Raw genomic sequence first — 15546 nt, forward strand, 5'->3', positions numbered from 1 at the left:
AGTAGGTATCTCCAGGGGTTCCTCCTAGTTAAGGTTGGTTTTGATAGAAAAGTAAAACAGGACATTGCGGGGAGAGGCGATGACAAAGACTGTTTGCCAATATACATCTAGATATGGTTACTTAGAAGGTGTAGAAATGGAACCTCTGGCCCTTTCCTTTTGAAGTTTAATGTTATTAGAACATCTCAGTGGGTAGTAGCAGGGCCCTACACGCCCAGCAGACTGGCAGTCACACCAGGGGAAAGGCCCATGAGGGATGATGAAATCTAGACAATGATGCAAGTTCAACCCCCAAGGACATGTCCTTCTCAAGGTGGGCTTGTCCCAGCATGCGTCAGGCTACAAAATCTCCTGTCCCAGGCACCTTGAACTATGGGGAATCCCTCTGGGGCAATGGCTCTGTATGTCTGTTCATGTATGTGTACACGCACACGGGTGTGCCTGTGCAAACATAGAGATGCTGACGGTAACACCAGCACCTTCACTTGTGGTGGTGTAGAATGATCCCAGCTGAGGTTGGTGAGAAGGGTCGTCTTTTCCTGCCCCCCAGCCATAAGCAAAGGCTGCTGGCAATTGGCCGGAGCCTCAGGACTGGAGCATCTCTAATCTTCAACCACCACAGGAGGGAGCAGGGTCTGCCTTCAACCCACAGCACATCTTGCAAGGCAGCGAAAGCCCCAGAGCAGCACAGATGGGGCTCCCTGGACCAGGTGGCTTTGGGGTTCCTTAGACTCAGCACTAGAGTTGGGGAGATTCCAGCAGAGGCAAGAAGGACATTCTCTTGACAGTAATATGAGAGCTCGAGCTATTTTATTTGAATATGTTTTAAAGCGTGGCTTTACTTTGTACTCCAAGCTGGAGAGATAGGAAATGTGTTCTATACACTGTCCTTGGGTTGGAAGAAACCTTAGGGTGACACAGACAATGAACGATGTACACTTAAAGCAGTGGTTCTTAACCAGGGAGTGATTTTGACAACGTCTGGAGACATTTTCAGTGGTCACAATGGAGGCAGGGGTCTTACTGACATACAGTGGATAGAAGTCAGGTGTGCTGCTAAGCCCTATGATGCACAGCTCAGCTCCCCAAAATAAATAATTATCTGGCTCAAAATGTTAATCTGAGGTTGGGAACCCTGACTTAGAGCAAGAGAGATCACTTCCAGCTGGTTAAAAAATAAACCAAGGGAAAAGATGAGAAATGTGTAAGACGCCATGTCAGGGAAATATGTTCTCTGGGTTTGAAATGTGTAAGAATCCACAGACTCTTATTAGAGGGGCTACAGGTGAGGTGCTGCCATGGATCACATGCTATCAAGTGTATATATAATATCTCATGTTTATTTTAAATCCTTGGTCTGTCTGGCTGGACATGGTGGCTCATGCCTATAATCCCAGCACTTTGGGAGGCCAAGGCGGGTGGATCACCTGAGGTCAGGAGTTCTAGACCAGCCTGACCGATATGGTGAAGCCCCATCTCTACTAAAAATACAAAAATTACCTGGACATCATCCCAGCTACCCAGGAGGCTGAGGCATGAGAATCGCTTGAACCCAGGAGGCAGAGGTTGCAGTGAGCCGAGATCACACCACTGCACTCCAGCCTAAATGACAGAGCAAGACTCCATCTCACAAAAAAAAAAAAAAAAAAATCCTTGGTGATTCTGCTCTAATATTTTTGCTTTGGGTGGTATGTATTATAGTCTTGTGCAGTTTTGGTCTTTCTTTTAATACAATTGTCCTACTTAAGTATTGACTTCTTCTGTCCTGTGAGCTCCTGTTGAAAGGGGGTATTGGCTACTCTGGCACTCTGCATCAGGAAAGGAGTATAAGGGAGGGTAGGTGGTTCTAAAGCCCCAAGCATTAGAACCACCATTCCTACTCCCATTTGCTAACATTCTCATTTGCAACTCCAGCCAGGATTTACCTTTAGCTTTAGGAAGAAGAGCAATAGGGGTAAGTGGTTTGTCATCAGTTTCTAGAATCCATGCTTCCTTCTTGCTTCCATAGTTTCTTCAACATTGCTTTGCAGGAAGGAGCTGCTGCCACGCCAGATGGACAACTAGCAGGAAGTGGAGATTCTGAATAAATGCTTAATTAATTTCACCTAGAGGGACAATTGGAAGAGTAATAACTTACATGTGAAGCAGAGCTGGGTACCAGTTTATCATGGCCTGGACTGTTGGCTCTTTCTAAGTGATCCCACTATCATCTTCGTCATGCAGCCCCTGATAGTCCTACCCTTGGTCTCCAGAAGCTGATGCTACAAGCATGAGGCAGGGGCATCTGGAGTTCCTCAGTGACCTCAGTGACCGCATTCATTCCTGTGTTTAAAGTTTCTGAGGAACCTGAAGGCTGACTCAAAACTGCCTGAGATATTTCTTCATTGTTCAGTTCAAACACGAGCCACAATTGCCTAGGCAAGTAGAAAGGGAAGGTAGATGTCAGCAAAAGCCTGTCTTGCCTGCTGCACTCTAACAAAGACTGGCCAGATAGGCACGGAAAGGACCGAAGAGCTTCACGTTGTACAGAACAGCAGGTCTGGGAAGCAATAAGGCCTTGCTGGGTGATCACTTACAGAGAAGTGTCCTCAATATCTCCTTCCTCAGAGAAACAAAGCCATTTCCTTGGCAACAAAAGCCCATACTTGTGTACTTTGCTAAAAATTTACAGTGCAAGGCCAAGGCTGAGTGCATGTGTGCACATGTGTGCGCACATGCTGAGCTTTCAAAACAGGCTTTGCTGATGCCCATTTGCCAGCAAACCACCTTTTAACCCTGTGTCCTTAAAAAGCTCAGAGTTATAATTTTCAAAAGTTCGTAAGTTCGGCTGCACATGGTGACTCATGCCTGTAATCCCAGCATTTTGGGAGGCCAAGGCAGGTGGGTCAAGACCAGTCTGGCCAACATGGTGAAACCCCCATTTACACAAAAATACAAAAATTAGCTGGGCGTGGTGGCAGGTGCCTGTAATTCCAGCTACTCGGGAGGTAGAGGCAGGAGAATTGCTTGAACCCGGGAGGTGGAGGTTATAGTGAGCCAAGATCGCACCATTGCACTCCAGCCTGGGTGACAGAGCAAGACTCTGTTTCAAAAAAAAAAAAAAAAAAAAAAGTTCATACGTTGGAGAGATTCAGAATAAGTAGTATTTATTCAAACTAAAAGAAAATAGTTTTTGTTTTCTTCAAAATTAAAAACTATTTATTAACTTCAAAGACTTTGACTCTGAACTTAGGCCTGAATATGCCAGCCTTTTTCTCACTGGAGAAACTCAAAATCTTTCCAACCATTCCCCTAGATGCCAGCCAAATGAAATATTCCTGAACACATATCATTACTTAAAACTTGGGTTAGAAACATTCTGTTACTGAGATTTATATATTATCACTTACGTATGCTTTTGTAGAGATACAATTCAAATATTTCAGAGACACATTGTTCTTCTAATACACACAAGACACTGGTGAATTACTAGATCATAAGGGCTATCACATATTATGCTTATCATGTGCTAAGCACTATTTTAAATGAGTTTTACACATACTAATTTACTTGGGCCTATCAACAAATAAAACAAAGACCAGAGCTAATAAACAAAAAAAGGATGGGTGGATGGATGGATGGATGAATAGATGGATGGGTAGGTAAGCAGCAGGTAATAATAGACCAGATCGATAGATAAAAATTAAAAGTTGAGGCCAGAGCAGTGGCTCATGCCTATAATCCCAGGGGGAAACCGAGGCAGGTGGATCACTTGAGGTCAGGAGTTCAAGACCAGCCTGGCCAACATGGTGAAACCCCCTCTCTACTAAAAATACAAAAATTAGCTGGACATCGTCTGTAGTCCCAGTTACCCAGGAGGCTGAGACAGGAGAATCACTTGAACCCGGGAGGCAGAGGTTGCAGTGAGCTAAGATGAAGCTACTGCACTCCAGCCTGAACGACAGAGCAAGACTCCGTCTCAAAATAAATAAAAGCTGAGTCGATTGACCTGCTAGCCACAGGAATACAGGCTAGGGAGAAATTTACTGAATTAAGCAGTAGCTCACTGACAGGGAAAATTCAGAGTTGTTAAAGGGCTTGCCAGGGTAGGTTCATGTGGTTATTGATAATTAAGGGTTGAAATCCAGTACTTTGGAAAGAACAGAATGAATCTAAAGTTCTAAATAGAGTTGGTAAAAAGAAACCCCATTGCTCGCTGTTTGGGAACAAGTCTTCAGTTAAGACCAGTAAGAGCCTAGCGTCCCACAGTTATTCCAAGTTCACGGTCCTTTATTCAGCTTCTGCTGGTTTGGAGCCAACCTTGAGAAACACAGTAGTCAGTTATGATCCATCCTTGAGAAATGCTCCCATAAGGAGAAAATGTTATTTTACATTCCTCACAATAAATTTTTAAGGGCGTGCAATTATTATCATCCTTATTTTCCAGAGCTGGAGACTAAGGCACTGAAATATGTAATTTGCCGAAGGTCAAGCTAGAATTCAATCCTGGGATGTCAGAGCCCACACTCTTAACCCCTCTTCTCAGCCAGCAAGCACAGATTTGAAACCAATTGTTGATGTATATGTTGCCTGTTTAAAATAATTCATTATTAAAATTATACTTATAAAGTTGCTTTCAATTTCAAGTAAATTAAATGATCAAAGAGGATTGTGCATGATTAGTACTATGACTACACACCAGGTTTAACTTGAGATCTGACTTTAACCTTTGCAAACTGCTTTGTAAATGCTGGATATTTTATGAAAAAAATAGGAATATTTGCCTCTTTTTTTTTTTTACATCTGTTTCATAGGAACCAAGTCTGTCTCTACAATCACACACATTATACCAAAGCCATCCTGAAGGAGTGAGTCTTTTAATAGTCCCCCTGTTAAAGACTTTCTCATTCTCATTACCCCCACTCACCCTAGTCTTACCTTCTACATCACTTGAAAACTTTTCTAATTAGAAATTAGAGGCATATTTTCTAATAGAAAATGAATTGCACTTCTTTGCCCGTCTATGCCTCTCCTTGTATCTGCAAACCATTTAAAGACCATTACCTTGAGCTCTTTCAAGGGTAAATCATCTCCCAGAGTTTGAGAAGCACAAAGATGTACTGCAAAATCCGTGACTATCATCTTCTTACATTTTGGAGAGATTTAGTTTTGAGAAACAGAGGCTATCTGATACATTTGATAATTAAGAACATTGACTGAGCTGTGTAATGCAGTTTCTTGTTCCAAACAAGCAGGACCCAAAGTAATGTAATACGATTTTCATGTCATCAGTATAAACCAATACAAAGGCAATTTTAAAAGAGAAGTCCCCAAATTGTCTTGATCAGTGGTGGTTCTATTGGCATAAAAGCACTGCCTCTGAAGATGACTCCTTTAGTGGTTTTTTTTTTTTTTTTTTTTTGGTATGTGTTTTAGTAGGTTTGTGGAAAAGCTCAGTATGACCACAGCATAAGCTGTACCTCATATGTACATCAAATTTGAACATATCGACAACTGCATGGCTTCCCTTGTTGACAGCTCTAAGGGTTTGAAGGTAATACAGGTGGCAGAATAAGATTTTATTAGAAGAAAGAGTTCCACGGCTAAGAAAATGTTCAGCACAGGACTAGTGTATCCTTGAGACTTTTCACAACACAAGGATTCTGAGATTCAATATTCCAAAAGTTCTGTGGCAACCTGAATAATTTTCAGAAGTGAGTTTCCACTGAATTTGCCACATTTTTTCTCCTAATTCCTCTTGTAAATGATAGCAATCATTTATAGGCTAGTATTAAGCATCTTATCACTGAGAACTCTAGAATAATTAGTCTTCATTATGGTGACACTGATATCTTTGGAATAATTAGTAAAAGACTAAAAATCATGTCCAGTATAGTTTTTGCTTTAAAGCATATTTTAAATGGGATTGTTTTTGGAGAAAGGGAATCCCTGAAAGCGATTTAACTTAATATTTACCCATTTACACTTCATTGGGAAAATCATTCGTTCACCACACGCACTGTTCTTCACTGCCACTAGGTGGTGCTCCAGCCATAATGTCGTTTCCTGAGCCTCCAGAAGCTGTTCACTACATACTGTCCTAGGGTAGGTCCCACTGAACGTGGCTGGTCTTGTAAAAATCACATCCAGTGTGAGGTATGTTTCTAAGCGCCCTAAAGTTTACACAGAACTCCAGAGTGAGAGTGACAGTAAAAAAGTTCGCTATTCAGGAAAAGGAACTCGACCCACAGTGGAAGGAAAATAACTAAGGCAGGTGGAGTAGTAGAGACAAGCCCAGGGTTTTCCCCCGATGGTGTCTTTAGTAGTAACCTAACCATCTACTGCAGTGGCTGGCCCAGTGGTGCTGAAAGGTGAGGCTATGCAAACATCTTCCATGGCCTTCCAACTACCACAGCTTGGCCAACACAAGCACCAGGAAAAAAAGATCTGGGAGAAAGACCAATTATGGAGACCTTTGGTCTGTGCCTGCCTAGCTGTGCCTGGTACCCATGCTTCATATCTATCCAGATTTGATTTGCTCTGGGCTAGCAGCTCACCATTTGTCAGCACAGCAACTTGCCCCAGGAGGGCAGACCCTTCCCTGGGCTGTAAACAAATTTTATCTTCCCATTTCCTGGAATTCTCTCAGTTATATTCTGTAACTTACTAGTCAGTTTTGATTCAGTTCCCAAAAGAATCACATAGAGGTACAAGCTTCAAAGAAAGACAATCTCCATATGTGGTTCAGTGTACAAACACGGGCAGTGTGTGTGCATAGTCACAAACGCTAAGTGGCACAGAAAAAGAAGCAATCGGCATGAGCCAGGGTATTAAAAAGACTTCACAGAAGATGTGGCACTCAAAAACAGGACTGCAATGTTTGGAACTGGAAAAGATCTTAGAGAACATCTGGTCTGAAATGTTCATCTGAGTCTTTTTTTTTTTTTGAAATGGAGACTCTCTCTGTTGCCCAGGCTGGAGCGCAGTGGTGCAATCTCAGCTCACTGCAACCTCTACCTCCCGAGTTCAAGAGATTCTCCTGCCTCAGCCTCCCAAGTTGCTGGGACTACAGGCACCTGCCACCGCACCTGGCTAATTTTTGTATTTTTAGTAAAGACTGGGTTTCACCAAGTTGGCCAGACTAGTCTCAAACTCCTGACCTCAGGTCATCTGCCCTCCTTGGCCTCCCAAAGTGCTGGAATTACAGTTATGAGCCACCAGGCCTGGCCATTCATCTGAGTCTTAAAGGCTTATAAAGATACCTCAAGAGCCATCCTTAAGGCCAACCAAGGAGGCTTCCAGGTTCTACCCACACTGCAACAGCTCCAGTTTTATCTGTTTACTTTATGGGTGTTCGGTGTAAGCTCTGTTTGAACAAAGAATTCTACTCCTTTTTTAAAAAGTTGGAACCACTGATCTAGTCCAAGCTGCTCATTTTACAGATAACATCACTGAAACACATTGAGAACTTTCCCAAGCTCACACATGGCTTGAACTGAAAAGGTAAGGAACATTTTGGATATGTTGAAGAAGGGTGATATGGTTTGGCTTTCTGTCCCCACCCAAATCTCATCTTGAATTATAATCCCTAAGTGTTGAGGGAGGAACCAGTGGGAGGTGATTGGATCATGGGGGTGGTTTCCCCCATGCTGTTCTTGTGTTAGTGAGTGAGTTCTCAGGAGATCTGATGGTTTAAAAGTGTAGCACGTCCTCTTCACTTGCTGTCTCTCTCTCCTCCTGCCATGTAAGACATGCCTTGCTTCCCCCTTTGCCTTCCACCATGATTGTAAGTTTCCTGCAACCTTGCCAGCCATGCTGAACTGTGAGTCAATTAAACCTCTTTGTTTTTAATAAATTACCTGGTCTCAGATATTCTTTAGAGCAGTGTGAAAATGGACTAACACGGAGACCAGGGTGTCTGCAGGGAACAAGAAAGAACCACATCTGCATCTAACCCACAGGTTAGAAAAGCATATAGTTGTCAAACTACATGAACCTAAAGGCAGTTTATATATGCTGCTCAGGTTCTATTCAGAGATATATATCCTCTTGCCAGAGACACGGACATGCAAACCATATTTACTACTTACTAAACCCCAAACCCATACTCATCAAACTTGAAAGGTAATAGAATATTAATTTCCATTGTCCAGATGACTCTTCTCCCTCTTTTGACAAAGTTATTTACTACTGTTTCTCAGAATGGCTCCCATGCAATTAAGAAAAAGACAGTACTCCATGCTGGAGATGATAATCCAGGCTCAGCAGTGGATACATTGGTAGATTTTTAGCAAATTTTATATAAATCAATCTTATTGTAAAATATTGATGCTTCCTCACCAACTCTGTTTCCTCCTTATTTTACAAAATGTGGAATTAATTTCAGACTAGAGCTTGAGTCAAGCACCTGAGTTGGGAAGACCAAAAGTCAACACAGAGGCTAACCCTTGAAAAGTTCTGCGAAATCTGTAATTCAGATCACAAGGAGGACTCTGTTGCTTTTCCACTCTGCTGGTGAAGAGAAAACAGAAGGTATCCTCTCAGTTTCCCAACGTATTTAGGTGAAAGATGCTCACCTCAAACCCACTTAAGCACAAAGAGAATTTACAAGCCCAAGCAATGGAAAAATGCAGGACTGGCTCATGCTCACCTGGAGAAGGAGGAGCTCAAATGGTGTCAGGAGAGCTCAAATGGTGTCTCTCCCTCTCTTGGTTCTGCTTTATCCTGTTGTCTTCATCCTTACTGAGGCTGTCTTGGAGAGAAGATAAAACCCCAATAATTACAGATGTACAAACTCAAAGTTCTCTAGCAAGAGAGCAGCTCTGGCCCAGGGGCTCCACATATTGAATTGCATCTCATTGGTTCAAATTGTGTCCCGGGGTTTGAGAATTTACCAGAGGTTACCTCCTGGTAGAACTGAGTCTTAAAAGAGGAACCTAAGCCAAGGGCTAAGAGTAGGGGAGGGCTAAGAGGGCTCCCCAAGAAGAAAAGATAGGTTCTGTTTCAGGAAGAAGGGATATTGAGCAGGTCAGACCACAGCTGTGTACTCTCTTCACCTGCTCAGCCCTGTGCCTTGCTGTGCTAATGGATAAGGCACACCTGATATCTTTGGAGGGCTCTAGAGTAGCTAAATCATAGATACTATTAGCCAAGCTAGCCTGCCCATTCAGTTGTGTTCTTGAACAAATGTTTATTTATAGTAAGCCACAAACTAAACTGAGCCCATGCAGGGAGGGTTATTGGGTAAATCAACTTCCCAGAACTACTGTGTCAGGAATTACCACAGGCTTCTTGTTGGCCAAGCCCCTGGGGCCACACTTGGAGTCTTGGCTGACTGTCAGCTATTTTTTTTTTTTTTTTTTTTTTTTTTTTTGCCTTTCTACAAGCCCCAAGCCCCAGGTTCCAGCTTTTTTTTTTTTTTTTTTTTTTTTTTTTTTTTTTTTTTTTCTCCTCTGGTTCCTAGGTGTTTTCTCTTCTCCTAACTTTGGCTAGGCACAGGACACATCTTTCCAGCTACTTCTGACACTCACAAAAACAAGAAACAAGATTTTTGTCTTCATCAGGACTGGAGATTTACTGGGGACTGGGAAATGTTCGAGGATTCGGAAGTCTTCCTGCTTCCTTAGGGTCATTATTCCTGATCATCGCCCTTTTCCAGTTCTCAACCTTCCTGGCATTTCTGCCTCCTCTTCTGTGGCTGAAGTGGAACTCACAGGCCCTCTTGCTCCTGTGCACTGGCAGTGCCAGCTACTACTTACTAAGCACCTACTCTAGGCCAGGCCCTGTGGAAAACACATTATCAGTATATCATCTCAAATACTCCTCCCCTCTCCTCTGCAGTAAGTCCTATGACCCTCACCAAAGAGGAAACTGGGGGCTGGAGAGATTAAGTTACTCCCTTGCATTCTGTGGCCAGTGAGTGGCAGCCGAGGAACTGGGACTGGGTCTGCCTGGGACTGAAACCACGCTCTTGACCACCACACTATAGTCCCCTCTGTGGGCCTCTACTTCAGGAAGCCCTTTTCCAGCACGTTCGCCTGAAATCACAGAATGGTAAGAACAAACAAGGGTGCCTGGAACACTGCTCAGGAGCCCCCCAAGGACTCGGGAAGGCCATTGGCACGCCTCATGACCACAAGGCTGAATGATTTCAATCTCTATGTCTGTCAACGCACCACCCCCCCACGGCATGCACAGATTTATAATGGGGGTTTTCCTCGTGTGTCGCCCCTGCTGGTATCAAACCAGAACCACCTCTATTTTATGTAGTGTTTCTCAACCATATTTTACTCATGTGCCTTTCTGATAAGTGCAAAATTTTTACTACCACCATCCCAAATGCTCGGATGGTCCCCAGGGATTTCTTTCCTCCCACTGGGATTTTTGCATTTCTCCATCTCAACCGCCAGTGGATTTTGCCAATGGCAAAATTTCTCCATCTCACCTACCAATTCCTGTAGTTTGAATTACAAAAGAAATCCCCTCCTTTATGTTCCACATATAAAATATTCATGTAATATTCAATATCAGAACACACCCAGACATATTTAAAATATTAACGCCCCAGATGGCGTTGGCCCCAACCAATCAGAACTGCTGCTGGTCCTTGCCGCATGGTGAACTGCTGCCTAGCATCGGCCCTGTGTATACTTCCAGAAGTCCTGCAATGCTTCCTGGAGGCACCTCTCCCACCGCCACAACTGGGAATCCTGAGCTAGGACCTAGTGTTTCTGCGAATGTTGCCATAGAATTCAACTAGGTGAGGAAGAAATAAAAATGCAGATTGCATCATTCTCTTTCTCCTTTCTATTATGTAAACCTTCCTCCCAACCAATTGCTTCAGCCTGGTGGGGCTGACCTTGCTCTCAGTACAAGGGATGGAATAATCCAAGAGGAGTAACAACAGCCAGCTGTGTCACTGTGTGTCAGAATAATGCCCCATGTGCATTAAGTTGCTATCAAGGGGCATCACCCTTTCCTCATCTCAAACTCCAGCTATGAGGATACCCAGCTGGTGTCTATACGGCTGCCGCCCATTGTTCCTCCTGAGGGAATTTCCATTGGTTTTTCAGATCATGAGGAAATGAGGCACCTAGTTTCGTAATTCCTGAATGTTGACCCAGTCCTGGAAGAAGCCAACGCCCAACTGGAACATTACTGCTCTCGCCTGTGTCAGAAGAGGAACAGGATGACATGGCAGGAATCTTAAAGTGCCTCCGACACGGCCTGTGAATCAGTACTCACGGGTCAGGGCCTTCAGGGTGATGTTGAAAGGCAAGGACACTGCTCAGCCCAGCAAAACAGCAGGGCCTAAAAGAGACAGGGCCAGAGTTGCGGGGGAAGGAAAAAACAAATTAAGTGCATGTCAGACACCATCTGCTGATTCCCAAAACCAACAAGAAGGTCTTTGCAAGGACTGCCATTCTCTACTGGAAGATTCAGAGGAGGAAAAAAACAACTGTGCAACAAATGCTGTATTTTTATTCACAAAAGATAAGGTATATTCAATTCAATCCAATTTTGTGTAGAGCTTCTGGGTCGGACTGCAGGCCATGGAAAGGTGCATTCTCTTCAGCTCTCCACTAATGCACATAAGGGGAGCTTAGTCCAGAAATTTCTGGGATTCAGAGGAAATAAAAAACTGAAATATCAACCCTTGAGATATTTTTAGTATCACCTCAAATCTCCAATGCCTTGGCTGGGGAAACCCCCAAGTTCCCTAATATTAACAATTCCCCAAGATTCCAACTCTCTGGGTCCTCTGACCTCAAGTTCCTGAGTTCCCCTCAGCCAGGTACCTCTGAGTTCTCCAAAAGAAAACATTCACATAGAAGGGAAAGTCATGCTGGAAACTCCAATAACAGGAGACTGGTTGAATGTATGAGGGTACATTCACAAAATGGAATCGTGAGTAGCATTCTAAAAATGAGTTAGGGGTACATCTGCTCAAGGTCAATTGCAAAGTGGCCAGGGCTGGGGCGGAACAGCAGCAGAAATGGTACTGTTTAAGGAAAAGTACGTGAAGGACGTCCCCAGAAGGAGACACGAGAAACTGGTAACAGCAGTTGCTTTTGGCGAGAGGAACTGAAGCTAGGGGTCAGGAATGTCAGGAAACACATTTTTATAGGAGTTTTTGTAACAATAAATCAGAGTTACTTTAAAACATTTCCGGCCGGGCGCGGTGGCTCAAGCCTGTAATCCCAGCACTTTGGGAGGCCGAGACGGGCGGATCACTAGGTCAGGAGATCGAGACCATCCTGGCTAACATGGTGAAACCCCGTCTCTACTAAAAAAAATACAAAAAACTAGCCGGGCGAGGTGGCGGGCACCTGTAGTCCCAGCTACTCGGGAGGCTGAGGCAGGAGAATGGCGTAAACCCGGGAGGCGGAGCTTGCAGTGAGCTGAGATCCGGCCACTGCACTCCAGCCTGGGCCACAGAGCGAGACTCCGTCTCAAAAAAAAAAAAAAAAAAAAAAAAAAATTTCCAAGAAGGAATTGGGGTAAGAGAAGCCATCACATGTAAACGTTGGGGAACCAGTTTCAACTTCACCGAAGATGCCCTAGAGGAGGAAAAAGTTCCTTTTAGAACACCTGCTACCAGGATCTCCTCCCCTGGCTTTCCTGCATCACCCCTTTGGCTCTGTTGGGTTTTTTCATGCCGTACACCAGACTTTAATTCTACCCTCTTCTTCAAAGTCACTGCATGGAAACGCCCTCTCTCAATGATCTGCTTAAACCAACAAATCTATATGGGTCGTGTGAATCACTCCACTACCCTAGAGCATAAGAATTGCCACATTTCAGCCGGGCACGGTGGCTCAGCCTGTAATCCCAGCACTTTGGGAGGCTGAGGTGGGCGGATCACGAGGTCAAGAGATCGAGACCACCCTGGGCAACGTGGTGAAACCCCGTCTCTACTAAAAATACAAAAATTAGCTGGGTGTGGTGGCGGGTGCCTGTAGTCCCAGCTACTCAGGAGGCTGAGACAAGAGAATGGCGTGAACCCAGGAGGTGGAGATTGCAGTGAGCTAAGATTGCGCTGCTGCACTCCAGCCTGGTGACAGAGCGAGACTCCATCTCAAAAACAAACAAAAAAAAGAACTGCCACGTTTCTTAATTTCTCTAAAGAAAATTAAATCTGGCCCAGTCCCCAATCACCTTGCCCTCATCCCTCCCTTGGGAAGATCAAAGAAGTCTAGAGTCGTAGAGTTTCCACCATTCAGGAACATTGGGCAGGGGCCTTTAGTGCAGCATGGTAGCCATGCTCCTTGTGCAGGCCCCCAGGACAATGTCCCCATCTTCAGGCTCCTCTGGTGGCCCCCACCATCTCCAGGTCAGGCAAGATCCTTGGCCCTTTCACTTGGCCCCCAGTTCCTAAGACTCTGGGTCTCCTCCCCAGGTATCCAGGGCCTCAGTTCACTCGGTTCACCTGAGATGTATATCTCAACTTGGGTGCTGGATGGTGAATGGCACACAAGTCCCCACCACTCAAGACTGGCCACCCTCTCTCTGCCATCAGAGCCAGGCCACTCCCTTCTTCTTCTCAAAGCCTGGTTGCCGTCCCCTACCTCTCTCCAGCTTACATTTCAAAACAACATCTCCATTCTAAAAAGCAAAAGAGCTTAGCATTTGTCCATTCCACACCCAGGACAAGAGAATCCAGAACTCAGAACACCTGTGTCTGTTCATGCCCTAAGGGGGAAGAGGAAGTTACCTGCACAGCAAAGCGACTCCACTCAGGATTCACCCACCACTCTGCTACACCCTCCCCTCAGTAAATCTTTGTGCTTCAAGTGGCAGAAAATGCTTTCCATAAATAAATGGGGATACACCCAAAGGGAGGTGAGGGCTGTCGTTAGCCAGGGTCCCTGAGACTCAGTTTCCTGGATTGAAAGTCACAGGGGAGTAAATTTCATAGTGAAACAGCACCTCACAGAGCAGGTAAACTTCCCAAGACACGGCAGAGAAGCCTGTGCGCCAAGTGAATTTTCTGCCTCCCAGCAAAGACGGAAAAGACACCTTTGAGTGTGTTTTCCTCTGAGGAAGGAAGGTCTATGGAAGGAGCATAAGTCCAAGAGGACTCCCGGGGTTCCAATTTAATTGTTCCGGGTTGGGGCCCAGACAGGTATTTTTAAAGCTTCCCAGGAGACTCTCCTGTACAGACAGGTTGAAAGCCAGTTATGTAAAGGCCTACGGTATTGTGTTTCCTCTGTACCATGTGTTGGTTTCCCAACCCCAGTCTCCATTTTCGCATCACCCAGCCTCACACCAACACCTGCTGTGTGTTCTCCAAGCTTCTATGTTCCTCACACTCTCCAGGCCAACACATTTGGATGCCAAAATCCCCTGCTCATGTTTAGGGCCTCTTCCCCTCCTGGCACCCCCTTGTGGTATCCCAGATGCTGAAGTGGAGGCCTCAGGAACCCTCACTTAGGCATTAGAGGGAGCATGGCTGGCACTAGCCTAAACAGCTGAGACCCTTTTGCCTTGGTAGCCAGACGGGATGCAGAGGGCAGCCACAGAGTACCACAGCAGGCTTTGGGGACGCTGCAGAGTAGTGGCCCAGGGTTTCCACAGTTGTGCCTTATGTCCCCATCTCCTCAGCTGGCAGGGCCTGGACTCCCTCTTCCATGCTGCCCTCCCCTCATTGTGGAGATTCTCACCTCTCTTCTGTTCCTTCACCAGCTTCACTTTGCTGTGAGGTCAATGACTTCCTTCCTGCTACTGAGACATGTGACTGGTTACTCTTGGAGCAGTGAAGGCCTGGGAAGGACATGGGGATCCGTCAGGCTGGTTTAGATTAGCCTATGTGACTCCAGGTTGCCGTGTTGGTTCTATTGTAATGGACCGACCTGGACCCATGGTTGGCTCCAAACCTCCCCAGTCAGCATCTTCTGCGTCAGTGTTTCCAACCCTCATTGTAAAAAGTTACCTTTCCCAGATTTTTGATAGGGGATTCAGAAGACTGACTTGTTGCCACCACTCACCTCCCTCCACACGCCCCTTCCTCAGCTTGCCCTGTGCTTGAGTATTTTCAGCAATCCAGATAGAGCCAGGCAAGCAGGGGTCTTACCTTCAGCAGAAGGACCTCAGAGGCTGCGTCATGAACACTTTCCATCTGGGGCTGTTGTTTTGCCCTTTGAGACCAGCCGCTCTGGCAGCATCTTAGTGTGAGCCAAGAGTCAGATGTTCCTTCCCCATGGGATGATGGTGCCCTTGTCAGAAAGCCCCCTCCATTTCTGATCATCTGCTGCCTCTGTCACACGCAGACTGGCTCTCACCAGTGCCAACACCTATTCCTGCATGTCAGTTATGGCACAGGGCCTGGGGACCATCTCATGCTCCAGCCCTTAGGCATCACCAGTCACACAGAGACAGTCTGTTTTCTTCCTTCCTCCCCACTGCCATGTCACTGCTGAAGGGCCAAGACCTTTTGAGATGGACTTGCAAGCTCGGTGTCTCCACATTTCTCTGAATACTGCAGAAGCAAGATACTTGGGCCTGCCACGACTACCAAACCCTCTGTCCCCTCTTTCCCAGTGTGGTCATGATTAGTAGACCTGGATG

General features: G+C 45.3%; 1 pseudogene across 1 annotated transcript in view; it reads right to left on the minus strand.

Annotated features, from left to right (window-relative positions):
• Nucleotides 1-2205, minus strand: part of LOC105546287 — a 13191-nt pseudogene extending 10986 nt beyond the window's left edge. Inside the window, exons 1-2 of the transcript XR_001007071.1 lie at nucleotides 2134-2205; nucleotides 1926-2060 (exon numbers count right to left, since the gene is read on the minus strand). The product of XR_001007071.1 is annotated as a putative uncharacterized protein encoded by LINC01554 (transcript). The remainder of the gene's footprint in view (nucleotides 1-1925; nucleotides 2061-2133) is intronic.
• Between the last annotated feature and the right edge of the window lie 13341 nt (nucleotides 2206-15546).

Source organism: Mandrillus leucophaeus, unplaced genomic scaffold (genome assembly GCF_000951045.1).
Source record: "Mandrillus leucophaeus isolate KB7577 unplaced genomic scaffold, Mleu.le_1.0 Scaffold353, whole genome shotgun sequence".
NCBI lineage: Eukaryota > Metazoa > Chordata > Mammalia > Primates > Cercopithecidae > Mandrillus > Mandrillus leucophaeus.